This window comes from Equus asinus, chromosome 10 (assembly GCF_041296235.1).
Source record: "Equus asinus isolate D_3611 breed Donkey chromosome 10, EquAss-T2T_v2, whole genome shotgun sequence".
Taxonomy (NCBI): Eukaryota; Metazoa; Chordata; class Mammalia; order Perissodactyla; family Equidae; genus Equus; species Equus asinus.
In genome coordinates, this window is record NC_091799.1 from 19,526,706 (window position 1) to 19,541,234 (window position 14,529).

Below are 14,529 nucleotides of genomic sequence, written 5' to 3' on the forward strand. Positions count from 1 at the left end.
CTCTGCGCCTTCATACACTGACTGTACAGTCATCTGGAGTTTCTCAAAATAAAAGATACGAAGGGACAGTACCGCTGCCTAAATGGAACACAAGTAACAAAACTTAGTTGTGGTAAAAAATCTGGTGTACTCAAAGGGCAGTGGTCTACATATTTAACTTTAGGAAGCCAGGAGAGAGCAAAGGAAATTGCACGACTTTAGAACGTCTCTGCCCTCATGTTGCACCTAGTCACCTGAAAAGGTCCCAGCGGGGGAATGCAATCATTTCTTTTACCCGCTTCCACTCCTGGGCTCCGAGCTGTGCTGGGGTAAGTCCCAAGTCCAGGACGCTGGCTGGCTCTGCCAATGATTCTACCTTTCAAGACTCATCTTCGACCAGATCATTCATTCCACACACATTTGAAGAGTGCCCAGCAGGCACTGTGCTCTCGAATGCAGACCCTGACTCTTTCCATTACCTTCAACCTCCCAGATCCAATCTTACCCTCACCCTCGTTCTGGCCATGACCATACGTGCTCTCGTAAGAACAACAGATGTAACATTCTGTAGGGCTTCTGAAGGGCCAAGCACTAGTCTAAGCACTCCACGTACACTAACTCATTAAATCCTTATTAACAGTCCAATGAGGTAGGTTCTATTATTCCCCTTATTTTATGGATGAGAAAACGGAGGCATAAAGAATTTTAAAAAAGAAAAGAAAAGAAAAGAAAAGAAAAGGTAGTGCATATAGTATGGTTTAGAATGAATACCCAAAAAGAACAGGTGTATTAAGAAACATTTTACAAAGACTATATAAGACGCTGCTAATTGCCTTTGGGGAGTGGGACTAAGAGTCTGAGATAGGAGGAAAATTTTTTATTTAAAGATTGGCACCTGAGCTAACATCTGTTGCCAATCTTCTTCTTTTTCCTTCTTCTTCTCCCCAAAGCCCCCCAGTACATAGTTGTATATTCTAGTTGTAGGTCCTTCTGGTTGCTATGTGGGACACTTCAGCGTGGCTTGATGAGCGGTGCTATGTCCATACCCAGGATCCGAACTGGCGAAACTCTGGCCCCTGAAGCAGAGCGCTTGAACTTAACCACTCGGTCACGGGGCTGGCCCCAAGAAAGAAAACTTTCGAAAGAACTAACTTTTGGTTTTGTTGAGCCCTATTGTATGTTTTCGTTAAATTTTCTTAATTTTTGCACTTATCTTTATTATTTCTTCCCTTCCATTTTTTGGTTTAATTTATTGTCCTTTAATATCTTGAGATAGACCCTTAGCACACTGATTTTCATCCTTCCCTCTTCTTATACATATTTGGAATACATACACACATATATTTTTAAAGTGATAAATTTCCTTCTAAGCAAGGCTTTAGCTGCATCCCATGTATTTTCACAGGTGTATTTTTCATTATTATTCAGTTAAAATATTTTCCAATTTCCACTGTGGTTTCTTTAACTCATGATTTATTAAGAAATGTGTTGTTTTATTTCCAAACGTGAATTTTCTAGTTATCTTTTTGTTATTGATTTTTAGTTTAATTCCAATGTACTTAGAAAATATACTCTATGTTTTAAATTATTTAAAATGTACTGAGAGGTGCTTTATGGCCCAGAATATCGTTAACTTTCAAAATGTTCTGCCGGTGCTTAAAAAGACATGTATTCTGCAGTTATTGGGTGCAGCGTTCTATACGTGCCCATTGGGTCGTTTGCTAATCACGGTCAAATGTTCTGTATCTATCTCACCCAAAGTGTAGCTCCAGAACCGTCAGCATCAGCGTTACCTGGGAGCTGCAAACTGTCAGGCCCCGTTGAACATGGCCCCGGAATCTGTATTCCAATAAGTTCTCCAGATCATTTTTATGCATGCTAAAGTTTGAGAAGAGCTGTTCTATGTCCTTACTGATTGTGTGTATGTGTGTGTCTTCTGTTACAGAAAGGTGTGAAAATCTCCTACAGTGATTTTGGATTTATCTATTTTTCTTTGAAATTTTGTAAGTTTTTCTTTACGTCTTTTGAGCTTCTGCTAATGGGTACATACAAATACTGAGCTGCTGTGTCATTATTACTTAGTGCCTCTCTTTATCTCTAGTAAAATCTTTTGCCTTGAAGTGTTCTCTACCTGATATTAATAGAGAAATACCAACTTTCTTTTGGTTATTGTCTGCATGTTATATTTTCCCCCATACTGCTACTTTCATTCTTTCTGTGTCCTTATGTTTTAAATGTGTCTCTTAGAGAACACATATAATTTTCATTTTTTTTGTCTTATCTGACAACATTTGCCTATTACTTAGAGTATCCAACTCATTTACATTTAATGTAATTACTGATATATTTGGGTATAAACCTATCACCTTACTGAGTTCTTCCTATTTGTCCCACTTACTATGCTTTTTTCCCCCTCTGCTTTCTTGCCTTCACTAGCTGCAGCTCCCAGTCAGCCACATGAGCACGAAAGCAAACCACTGATACAACCATTCTGTACCCATACAACTATCCTGTTTTTCACTTTCAATACTGTATTCAATAAATTACACAAGATATTCAATATTTTATTATAAAATAGGCTTCGCGTTAGATGATTTTGCCCAACTGTAGGCTAAGTGTTCTGAGCATGTGTATGGTAGGGTAGGCTAAGCTATGATGTTCAGTAGGTTAAGTATATTAAATGCATTTTCAACTTATAATTTATCATCATAAGTTGAGAAAGATCTGTACTCTTTTAGTATTCTTTAAGTGACTGCTCTAGAGATTATACATTCCTGACTATCAAAGCCTAACATTAACTGGTACTTTTACATTAATTGGTACTTTTACCATCTTTTGTAGAAAATGCAAGACCATTAGAACACTTACCTTCCCCTCCTAAATTACAAGACATTACTGTTGTGTATTTTAATTCTATACATATTGTAACCAAATAAGACATTATTATTTTAAACAATCAATATTCATTTAGATTCACATATCATTTATCTTTTTTTTTGCTTTTCCACTCCTTCCTGTATCTCCTCCTTCTATCTGGAATCTTTTCACTTCTGCCTGAAGAACACTTTTTGTACTTCCTTAGAAAGAAAATGGGAAAATTCTCTCATTATTTACTGAACATGTCTTTAATTTACCTCCACTATCAAAGGACATTTTTGGCAGAAACAGAATTGTAGGCTGACATTTACTTTATTTCATCTCTTTAAAAGTATCATTCTACCATATTATGGCTTTACTTTCATTAAGAAATCAGTGGTCAATCTAATTGCTGCTTCTTTGAAGACAATCTTACTTTCCCCTCTGGCTGCTTTTGTTTTGACTGTATTCAGTGTAGATTTATATTTATTTATTATGTTTGGGGCCTGTAGGTTTTTTTTGAATCTAGGGCTTGGAATTGTCCATCAGTTTTGGAAAGTTATCAACCTTTACATTTCAAACATTACTTCTGATCTCCACTTATGTTTGCTTCTGGGACTCCAATTACCTTTATGTTAGACTTCGTCCTGTATCCTCAATGTCTCTTACTCTCTCGCCTGATTTTCTAACCTAGAGTCTCTCCGTTCTTTAGTATGGTTATTTTCTTATGACGCATCTTCCAGTTCACTAATTCTCCCTTCAGCTATGTTTAATCTGCTTTGAAATCCATACACTGAATTCTTAATTTTGGTTACTGTATTTTTGCTTCTAAAATTTCCCTTGATCTTTTTATGATTTCCAGTTCTTTGACAAAATTTTCAACTTTGCCTTTTATTTCCTTGGATATATTAAGCATAGTTATTTTACAGTCCATATCAGATTCTTTTTTTCCTAGATTTCTGTGAGTCTGTTCCTATTGTCTGTTATTTCTGCTGGTTTCAGTATATGTTGTTCTGTCTTCATGTATGTCTATTTCTTTTTTTAATTGTGTGCCCACTGTTGTATTTCTTGTGTCTATAGAAACAACTTGAAGCCTAGAATGATACCTTCTCCATAACATTTACTTTTGCTTTTGTCCAGGCACCTACAAGTACTAGCCATCCAATTTCAAGGACTGAGGTATTTTGAAGCAGAATTACAGTCTCTGTGAGGGTGCATGTACTTGCAATGCAGCCTTACTACTAAGATGTAGCCCTAGTAGTCTAAGTCCTAACCCAAAGCAAGGGAAAGAAGGTAGCCTCCCTTAGTAGGTCCTAGACGCCTAAACACCAATTCCTACCCTCTCAGCCCTGCAAAACTGTCAAAAGCACTGCTTAACCTGTCAGCTTCTCAGTCACCCTCTCAGAATTGACAAATGACCCAAGGAAGAGTTGTTTCCCCTGGCCTTATTTTCTTCTTATCTGCAAGTACGCTGGCAACACCAGTATTCCCAGGGCCTCAACTATGAACTTAAGTGGATGACTCCCAAGCTACGTCTTTAACCTTGACCTTTCTCCTAAGCTGTATTTCCAAACTCAACATTTCCCAACTGGGATACCGATGGCAATACAAACCTGGCACAACTGTTACAAACCCTTTGTCTCCCCTCCATCAAACCAGCACTTCCTCATGTGTTTCCTATATCAGCTAATAATATCACCTTCTTCAATTATCTAAGCTAAAATACTCGGCTATCTTCTATTACTCTTTCCTCCTCACATTGTTTACCCAATCTCCAAAATATCAGTTCTACCTCCAAAATACTTTTCAAATTCATCCCTGTTTTCCACTTTCAGTGGCCTAATTTGAATCCTCACCACCTATATCCTGAATTATTCTAACAACCTCCTATGTGGTCACTAGTAACTCTCATTCTAGTGTTTTACCCTTCAAACTGATCTTACACATTGGTGCTAGATTTATCTTTCTTTCAATTAATTATCCTCTCCTCATTAGAATGTAAGCTCCACAAGGACAGAATCTCTATTGTATTTATTGTTATATATAGCACAGTGACCAGAAATCACTAGTTGAATAAATAAATTAATACAACATAGCCATCTAAACTGCTCAGCCTCATAATTGCAGGCATCTAAACATCTAAACACCATAATTGCAAACCTTCCCTAAAAAGGCTCTAGCCTGACCTTCTACCTAAATCATTTCTTCAACAAATATTCATTCAGTGTCTATTTGCTGGACACTGTGCTAGGCATTAAGAATATAGTGCTGAATAAGACCGCTGTCCTCATTAATGATGGAATTCAAGATCTATCAGGGGAACAGCATTAAACAATTCACTATTTAGGTATAACTGTGGTAAGTCCTGTCAAGGAAAGTATAAGAAGTTATGAGAATATATACGGGAAGATATGAACTGAGAGTACAAGGAAAGCTTTCTTGAAGAACTGACACTTGAAGTGAGCTTTGAAATAGTAGTAATGAATAAGACGTTTACACATATGTGTAGGGAAGACAGTGTTAGACCATTCTAGGCAGGAGAAATAGCATAATAAGAATTATTATTATAATTATTATTACATCTTCTTCTTACTCTTTGATAGGCACTCTGCTAGGTGCTTTACATATATCATCTCACTGAAAGTCCCATAACCCTATGAAGTACATGCTATTTTTATCCAAAGTATACTTATGAGGAAATGAGGCACAGTGAGGTTAAATGACTTGCTCAAGGTCACAGAGCTAATAAGTTGGGGGACTTTTCTAATCCTCTCAGTAGAAGGTAAACCCCTCCTTGTATCTTATTCCAAAATGGCACTCACCTGTGCACACCCCCAGACAACTTTGTATCCTGTCAGTAACATGTTTATCTGTCTCCCCCAAGAAATCTGACACTTCTCGGGGAAAGGACCCTATCTTATTTACCTTTGTTTGCCACAGTGCCAAACACAGTGCATGGTCCATGGTAGGCACTCAGTACCTGTTGAGTGAATTAGGAAAACAGCCAAAAATCCCAACAAGTACCTTTGGCTGGATCAAATTAACTTATTTATACTGTTTAAAGCTTCCACTCTCAAAATCCATACTCATTTTAGAAAATCAATATGCTTTCCACAAAGGTGACAGGAGGGTCAAGGAAGGAGAAGAGAAGTCAAAAGATAAGGACAAAGGAAGCCCAAGAGCATCTCTGGAGAATGTAGATCTCCTGGGTGGGACTATCACAGGGTCAACATAAGTGGGAAGCCAGGAGGCTTGAACCTGGAGGCTGTTCTGATCTGGTGTCTTTGCTTTTTGGGTTACACTGTATATCTTCTGTTCACTCCTCCCTATCTACTCCTCTTTGCTCTGGGCCCCAAGAGGCTGACCTATACATGCCCTCAGGCTTCTGGCCAAAGGAAGTCACTGGTAGGAGATGAGAAGGCAGGAAAGTAAGGTCAGAGTATTTATTCCCCTGACTCCCTCACTGTAATACTGCCTTTACTTAAGGTCTTGGTTATTTGCCTTCGGCACACAGCTTCTGTGTCTTGGCTGGGTTCTATAACCATTCTTCCATCTCTTCAGGCCAAGAGGCCATAACCAGAACTGAGCATTACTGGTATTATCCTTTGTAGTTTCCTTGCATTCTGCCCACACTTCTGTAAACAGAACTCTCCTCAAATTATTCTAATTTGAGTGTGCCATCTGTTTTCTGCTGGGACCCTGACTGATACATTGGCCTATTGGTCTGACGTGCCTCACAGAAGTGAGGCAATGGGAAGGTGAGCTGCCATGATGAGGGGAGGCATGAGGAGAGACTGATGGGGACACTCAAAGGGAAGAAACAGGCAAAAGAAAGTGAAGGGGACAAAAACTGGAGAGACCATGATTCTGATTACGGCCTCTTCTAGGTAAAGGAAAACTCAAAAAACACTACATCTTAGCTGGAAACAGTCTCTCTATCCTTAGTCGGGTATCACATCAAACCAGTGTTAGAGAGTCTCTCAAAAAAGCTTCCCTAAAATCTGCATAATATCTGACATCACTGGAGCAAGCTTGAGGCGCCATGTTAATCATGGTGCTGATTGTTTATAGAGAACGACAACAAGAAAAAATCAGAGGGTTTCCTTGTTTCCTTTAAATCTTGCAGATACGCCTTATCTGTGCTCGGTGTTACAGCAGCCTCAAGGCTCCCATCTTTTTACAACCTGCTCCTCTGTTCTTTGAACACTGTTTGACGATGTCCCATCTCTACTAGGACACACAATCAGAGCCTTTATAGAACAGAGGGTCTGCAGCCTTCTTTTAAGACATTGTGAAAGAACCACTTTAACAAAATAGCTGCCATTTTCCTTCAACTTGTCTCCAGTTCACCAACTGCGTATTTGCAGTAGAAATCTACTCTGCCTTCTGTCTACTGCCAAAGTAACTGAAAAGGCATTTATGGATAGCTGAAAAAGATACTGCAATTTGATAGTCATCTTTTTTCCTGCTTTAATTATTATTTTAACTGGCTTCTTCTTATTTTAATAGATTTTTTTTAATAAGGAAATCTTACTTACAAATTTTAATTAGCTTACTGAACATTCACTGCTTTGGAATAAGTAGTTTAATGAGTAAGGAGACCTCAGACTACTAACTAGCCTGGAGTCTCTAAAGTAGTTTAGGGGGAAATGATGCAGCCCTAGTGATAGAAGCCCAGGCCTGTGCCTCACAAACCAGGACTCCACAGCCAGGGCCCGAGGTACAGGACTCACACTCCCTCTTCCAGGAAAAAAAGTAAAATCCAGTCTCTTCCTTTTTATTGAGAACCTCTGTGTAAGAACCTCCAGCTTTCCTGCTCACGAAGACTTGTGACTCCTGTCAAATCACTTAACTTCTCTGACCATCTACATGGTTAGTCTCCTCATCTATATGGTTAGATAATTTTTTTGACACTAGACTGTCATAAAAGGGGGTCTTGTGCACCACTTTAAAAGCTCTAAAATAGGCTATTTGAGTGAATGAATGAATGAACGAATGAATCTTAATGTTGCCAATTAACCTCTCTACCATTTCAGGCTCTCATCTGTTAAAAAAAAATCAATCTTCTTTTTACAGTACATTACACTTACGGTAGCAATGAAGAATAAGTTAACATTTTTCATTCTAAAAACACCTAGCAGAGAAAGTAGGGCCAGAGTTATTTAAATTCAAAATTGGAATCAGGAGAACAATGGAGTTTTTTGTGACTTGCTAACCTGAATAATCAATGCAAGTTAGCTCTATTCTAAAAAGTAAAAGCATATTAATATCTGCTCCACTAATTAAGAATATGTGACAATTTAAGTATGATTCTCAGTGCCTATGACATTTCATACAATTTCTTTTGTGAATTTTCAGGGTGTTATGTAAAAAGGGAACTCCAACTTTCTCAATCAAACCAAGACTTAAGAAATCAGAGATTTCAAATTCTGAATTCAGCCTGCAATTCTATGTTAAAGATATTTATATTTATAATATATTAGCATAAATTAATGTAGGACTAATATAAAACTGTAAATTTCTCACTTACCTGTGCCTATTCATATATCATAATATATAATGAAGTTAAAAAACTACAGCATATATCAACTTACTATGTCCAAAACCAAACTCTTGGTCTGCGCCCCAGAATCCTCCTCCAACACACCTAATGACAACTCCATCCTTCTACTGCGCAGGCCAAAAATCTGTCGAGTCATCCTTGACTGTCTTTCTCTCACATCCTACATCCAAACTATCAGTAAACCCTCTCGGCTGTACCTTCCCAATTATCTGGAATCCAGCCACCTCTCATTACCTCTATTACTAATGTCCTTGTCCAAGCCGCCGTCATCTTCTGCCTGGATTATTGCAGTGGCACCCTAACTGGTGTCTCTGCTTCCCCTTGCCTCCCACAGTCTTTTGTCAATACAGCTGTCACAGTAATCCTGTTAAAACTTGTCAGATACGTCACTCCTCAGTTTTCCATCTCACTCAGAGTAAAAGCCCAAGTCATCACCCTGGTCTATAAGGCTCTTGCACCATTTGGACCTCAGTCTCTTAGACTTCATCTCCCACTTGCTCAGGCCACTTTTACCTCAGGGCCTTTGTACTTACCGTTCCTTCTGCCTGAAATGTTTTTCGCCAATCAGCCACATGGCTTACTCATTTATTTCCTTCAATCTTTACCAAAATATATTTTCTCAGGAGGGGCTTTCTTTACCACCATATTAAAAATCATACCCTTTAACTCCATAACACCTATTGCTTTCTAATTTATCATCTCATTTATTTATTTTATCTGTTTGCATCCTCCCAGGAAAATGTAAGCTCCATGACGCAGGTTTGTTGATGTTGTGTAAGTAAACTTTTAAGTCACGTAAAAAATTTATATACCAAAAAAGGTCACACATAAGTATAGAGCTTGATGAATTTTCATAAAATGAATACATCCATGAAACCAAATTTAGAGCAAGAAACATTCCCCTTTCCAATGACTATTCTCACAAGTGTAAACATTATTCTGACTTCTAATACTAAGATTAATTTTGCCTGCTTTTGAACTTTTTAATAAATGGAATCAAGTTCTGACTTCTTTCACTTAGCATTATGTAGTTACATATAGCCTAGTTCATTCATTCTCATTGCTATATAATACTCCAAATATACATAGATATATCACTTTTATTTTCCCATTTTCCTATTGATGGACATTTCCATTGTTTCCAGTTTGGCTACTATGAACATTTTTGCTAAGGATATTCTTATACATATCTTTTGGTGAACATATGTACACATTTCTGTCAGGCAGGGCAGGGGGTTTTGCCTGTTAAGTTCACAGATGTCTCTTCCACCCCTAGCACAGTGTCTAGCACATAATAGGTATTACAATAAATTTTTTGTTAACAAATGAAAGCAAATATTCTTTTAAAAATTATTTAGATTTAATAATTCGTATAAGACTTCCTTGACTTATATATGTAGGTTTATAATGCATAAAATTAAATTAACCCCTGAAAATCTACTATTCAACTAAATAAATATGCTATTAACAATACCACTGAAACTCCTTGAATATTCCTTCCCAATCCCATTCCACTTAACTGATTTTTTTTTACCATTTCCTTTCTTTTCTTTATATTTAACCATATATATGTGACCCCTAAACGACATGCTGTTTTCTTGGCTTGGAAGTTTATAAAAATGATATCATACCATATGTATTCTGCGATTTGCATTTTTCAAACAATATTGTTTCTAGGATGCAATCAATTGATGTATATAGCTGTAGGTCATTTTTTTCACTGCTGTGTAGTAATCCATTGTGGGATTATACCACAGTGTATTTATCCATTTCCCCAGTCAGTGGACAATTGGCTTATTTCAAGTTTTTTGCCATTTCAAACAATGTTACTATGAATGCTCTTACACGTGTCTCCTGATATTCACAGATAAGAGGTTTTCTAGGGCTATTTCACCTAGAGCTGAAATTATGGATCAAATGGTATATGTACGATCAAGTTTATAAGACAATGCTAACATTTTTCCTAAGTGGCTATACCAATTTACATTCCTACCAACAACATTTAAAGGTTTCTGTATTGTATATTCTTGCCAACAATGTGCAGACTTGGCACAGTCAGATTTAGGATTTTTTGCCAATCCAGGAAATGTAAAATGTTATTTCATTATAGTTTTTAAATCATATTTTCCTGATTACTAGTAAGAAGGATCTTTTCATATAATTGACCATTTATATTTCTTCTTCTATGAAATCCCTGTGTCTTTTGCTTATTTTTCAAATAGGTTGTCTTTTTCTTACGAATTTATAGGAGTTTCTGAAGTATTTTGGATTTTAATCCTCTTGCTTATACACTTAGAAATGTCTTCTTGCAGTTTATGGGCTGTCTTCATATTCTAAAAAAGGGTTTATTTGAAATAATTTCAAACTTGCAAAAAAAGTTGCAAAAATAAAAACAGTGTAAAGGATATCTGTGTAGGCCCTTTACCCAGATTCACCTGTTATTAACGTTTTGCCCCATTTATGTGTACTTTCTCTGTGTATGTGTGTATACAGTCATGGGCTGCATAACGACGTTTCAGTCAACAACAGATGGCATATATGACAGTGGTCCCATAAGATTAGTCCCATATAGCCTCGGTGTGTAGTAGGCTATACCATCTAGGTTTGTGTAAGTGCACTCTATGATGTTTGCACAGCAATGAAGTCATCTAACAACGCATTTCTCAGAACGTATCCCTGTTGTTAACAACATGTGACCGTATACATACATTTATGTGTATGTGTGTTTATATACATACATACACACACACACACATATTTTTTTTCTGAACCATTTGAGGGTAAGTAGTACACATCATGGTCTTTTACCCCTAAGTAAGTGAGTGTTTATTTCCTAAGACTAGAGATATTCTCTCATAAAACCATAGAACATTTTACAAATTACAATTTACTTTAGTAAATTCAGCCCAGTAATATCCTTTATGGCATTTTCCCCCTCTAGTACGGGATCCAGTCTAGGGTCAGGTATTTGTATTTACCTGTCATGTCTCTTTAGCCTCTTTTAATCTGGAACATTTCCATGGCCTTTCTTTGACTTGTTTTTTCTTTTGAGGAAGATTAGCCCTGAGCTAACACCCATCCCCAATCTCCCTCTGTTTGCTGAGGAAGATTGGCCCTGAGCTAACATCTGTGCTCATCTTCCTCTATTTTTTTATAAGTGGATTGCCTGCCACAGCATGGCTTGATGAGCAGTGCACAGGTCCGAGCCCAGGATCGGAAGCAGTGAACCATGGGCTGCTGAAGGGAGTGAATGAACTTAACTGCTATGCCACTGGGCCAGCCCTTCCTTGACATTTTTAAAGAATACTGCTCCTTGCCTTTTTTCCCTAATAGAACATTCCTCATTTTGGGTTTGTCTGACGTTTTCTAGTGATTACATTCAGGTTACATTCTTGGATGAAATACTACACACAATGTCCATCTGTCCCTCTTTGGTGATGTTGATTCTAATCATCTGGTCAAGGTTTTGTTCCATTTCTCCACTCTATAATTGTCTTTTTTTTTTTTAATGTCCCTTGCAACTAATAAGAGGGCTATGGAGAGATACTTTAAGACCATGTTCTTCATCAAAATTCCCCCTAGATTTAATATCTATTAATGATTCTTGCCTGATTCAATCTTTACTAAAATGGTTGTATTGTGTCAATGTTTCACAGGCTTTATTAAGTATTTTGATAGACGTTTTACCAGTGAATTTATCAATCTTTTCCTTTGCTGCTTACATATTTTATGTCCTTTTTAAGGAATTCTTTCCTATCCTCCTTAAAGTACTAAAGATATTCCCTTACATTTTCTTCTGGAAGTTCCCTATTTATTCTTAGTTATTAAATATTTTAAGCAATAAAGAATAAATCAGTTTCATACATTTTAAATCTAGCAAAAATAGTGTTGCTACAGTCGCCTGTTTTTAGTAGTGAACGTTTTTTTAAGTTAGCTTTGTATATGAGCAAATTCTGGATTCTAAATTTCATTATATTTTAGTATGATGTATATCTGTATACACACTTTTATTTGGTGAGGAACACTGGCCCTGAGCTAACATCTGTTGCCAATCTTCCTTTTTTTTTTCTCTCCCCAAAGCCCCAGTACATAGTACATAGTATCCTAGTTGTAGGTCACTCTAGTTCTTCTATGTGGGATGTCACCACAGCATGGCCTGATGAGTGGTGTGTAGGTTTGCACCTAGGATCCAGGCCTGCGAACCCAGGCCGCCAAAGCGGAGCACACGAATTTATAATCACTCAGTCACCAAGCTGGCTCCAGTATGATGTATATTTTAAATAATGCTTTTTTCTCTTTAGAAAGTAGTTAACCTGTCAGGTCTGGAACATTCTCTGCTTTCACTTCTAAACAACTTAAACAAAAGGGCACTAATTTCTAAGGCCAGCAACTGATGTCTTTAAAGACATCACTGTTAAAAAGATAATGTCATTGTTTCTACTTCAGAGACGTGGAGGAAGGAAGTTTTGGAGGGGAAGTTAACTTTTATAGGCAGGAAAAAGGTAAAAAGCGGAGGAAACTGTTACAATTTAAATTGATGCTTAAACAGATTGCTGAAATTCTGCACTTGAAAGAGTGACCCGAGTGATATATCTATGTCTATATTCTTTCTTCTTTTTTTTTAAACAATGAATACTATATTCATTTGACTACTATTCATTTATTTGAACTCTTTTTTTTTTTGAGCAAGACTAGCCCTGAGCTAACATCTGCCAATTCTCCTCTTTTGGCTGAGGAAGACTGGCCCTGAGCTAACATCCATGCCCATCTTCCTCTAGTTTATATGTGGGACGCCTACCACAGCATGGTGTGCCAAGCCGTGCCATGTCCGCACCCGGGATCCGAACCAGTGAACCCCGGGCCACTGACGCAGAGCATGCGCACTTAACTGCTGCACCACTGGGCCAGCCCAATGTCTATATTATTTCTACCTCTCAAGCAACTACTAAAAAATTTTCAAAACCTCACATAGCTATTTTTCTATAGAAAACAATTGAAAATATAGTAAATTAACTATTTTTTTTAAACTGACAAATGGGTTCCTATCCTATTTTAGAAGTAGAACAAAACCTCTCTACTTCAGAACATCAGAAGGAAACTTTTCTCTCACTTACTAAACAAGCAAGTGTTAAGCAAATCCTATAGTACACACAAAATGATAGTACCACAACTAATGAAAAACCAGGTTTATATTGGTTTTCAAAAAATGTACATAATCTGTGTTATTCTCCAATGGTGAATATGTTATAGAAGTAAAAAAGAAAAGAAAAGAGAAAGAGCGGAAGCATGAAAACACTTTAATTTAAATTGGATCCATAAACATTTGAATTCTAAGTCTTGGTGTTCAGCATGAGCCCAGTCTTTCCACTAATGTTCAGAGAAATGCACCCACCAGAAAACACCCACTTGAAGTGAATACTTTTAATTTCATCTTCGCTGTCTGACCCAGCATATTTGACTGTTCCTTAGTATTTCAAGAGGCAGGGAGTACACAGCCCAGAGAGTAATGTTTTATATGTCTTCATAAGCTGGTAACCCAAATCAATTATATTCCATTTCAAACGGAGCAAAAGGAATCAAGATATACAACTACTTCATAAGAGAATGACAATAACTCTTATATGAAATCTTAAATCTTAAAACTTAAATCTATGTTTGCTCTAGAGGTTCTAGAGAAAGTGATGCCAAAACAGCAGCCGGAAATGATCTTAAACCCAGACCCTATTCCCTTAAATAACAATGACTTAAAATACTGATATGAAACTTTCATTGAAATGTGAAGGGAATCTTTCGTATCTTGGATTCAGATGTACAGTAGGAGTATTTATTTAGAAACTATTGGGCCAGCCCCACGGCCTAGTGGTTAAGTTCGGTGTGCTCCACTTTGGCAGCCCAGGTTCCCTTCCCAGGCCCAGACCTACACCACTCATCGGTGGCCATGCTGTGGTGGCAGCTCACATATAAAATAGAGGATGACTGGCACAGATGTTAGCTCAGGGCAGATCTTCCTCAAGCAAGAAGAGGAAGATTGGCAAGAGACATTAACTCAGGGTGAATCTTCCTCAGCAAAAACAAACAAATAGACACAAAGACTACTTTAAAATTTTATATCATGTGACCTCTAGGGAACA

General features: G+C 37.4%; 1 protein-coding gene across 4 annotated transcripts in view; it reads right to left on the minus strand.

Annotated features, from left to right (window-relative positions):
- Positions 1–14,529, minus strand: part of PBX3 (PBX homeobox 3) — a 202,680-nt gene that overhangs the window by 16,460 nt on the left and 171,691 nt on the right. The gene's annotated exons all lie outside the window — the stretch shown is intronic.